Here is a 1,550-nt window from a genome sequence, read left to right on the forward strand (position 1 = left end):
GAGAGAGAGAGAGAGAGAGAGAGAGAGCGCTTGGTCCCTGTAATATTGAAGGGGCACAGGAAGGAGAGAGAGAGGAGAGAGAGAGAGAACTTGGTCCCTATAATACTGAAGGGACACAGGAAGGGGAGGAGAGAGAGAGAGAGAGAGAGAGAGAGAGAGAGAGAGAGAGAGAGAGAGAGACCCTGAAACCGTCCAAGAATTTTCTTTTTTCCTTACCAGTTTTCCTTAACGCTTTGTATACTAACCCCGTTTCTGAGGGGGCTGAGTTTTTTTTTTTTCTCTCTCACTCTTGTTTTCTGAAGATGTAGATTCCACAGTACATGTTTTTTTTTCCCTCCTTTTAAAGGGGGAGGGGAGTCGTTGTTGGAAAAGACTTCCATAGAAGAAGAGGTTTTCTATTTTCACTTTATACGTTGTTTCTTACTTAAGTGATTGGTTAGGATTTCATCATAATTTTTTTACCATTCTGTATTTTAGTCATGGTGATTTTATAGCACATGTATATATATTTATACAGTATTATATATATATATATATATATATATATATATATATATATATATATATATATATATATATATATATATATATATATATATGTAGAGAGACAGAGAGAGAGAGAGAGAGAGAAGGATTATTTAGGAAATTAGTGAAACAAAGAAGGCAAAGGAAACTAAATGAAAGAGAAAGGTTTTTCAAGACTTTAACTTACTAGAAGAGAAATAAGAATATGGATATATATATATATATATATATATATATATATATATATAGAGAGAGAGAGAGAGAGAGAGAGAGAGAGAGAGAGAGAGAGAGAGAGAGAGAGAGAGAGAGAGAGAGAAATACAGCTTTCGTATTACTGTAAACAGTTATTTTAGTTACATACCCACCAAAATGTTACTTCCCTCTAAGCGAAAGAAGAGGCTTCATATTGAACAAAAATGCACAGAATTATTCATATTTTGTAATTATGACATAAACAAATTCAAACAAAACAATGCGGTTTTCCAACTAAAAATCTCAAAAACCATTACGACAATAACTTCACTAACTGAGGTATAAAAATAAAACAACAATGCAATATGTATAACAGAAACAAACTCCGTTTTGCTTCTGAAATGAAAATCCCAAATTTTTCTCATATTTATGAGACGCAAGTTATAGGAATATATATCATCATAACAAAAGGGATTAAAATACAGTATTACAATAAATGTGAAAACGTACATAATACTTCGTTGACAAGACTTCTGTAATGTAAATTACGGAATATTTAAAGCATAATATCATCTAAGCATTACAAGAATTACTGGAGACTGAATCGCTTGTAAAGGATTCATTAACCGGTGGAGGACAAGAGTGTATAACAATAAAAGTGAGATTCTTATCAATGAGGAAATGATAAAAACAGATTCTTCGTTTCCACGTAATACTGGCTTTTATAATAATAATAATAATAATAATAATAATAATAATAATAATAATAATAATAATAATAATAATAATAATAATAATTATCACTCACTGATGTCGCAATACCATGGAACACC

Source organism: Macrobrachium rosenbergii, chromosome 21, assembly GCF_040412425.1.
Source record: "Macrobrachium rosenbergii isolate ZJJX-2024 chromosome 21, ASM4041242v1, whole genome shotgun sequence".
NCBI lineage: Eukaryota > Metazoa > Arthropoda > Malacostraca > Decapoda > Palaemonidae > Macrobrachium > Macrobrachium rosenbergii.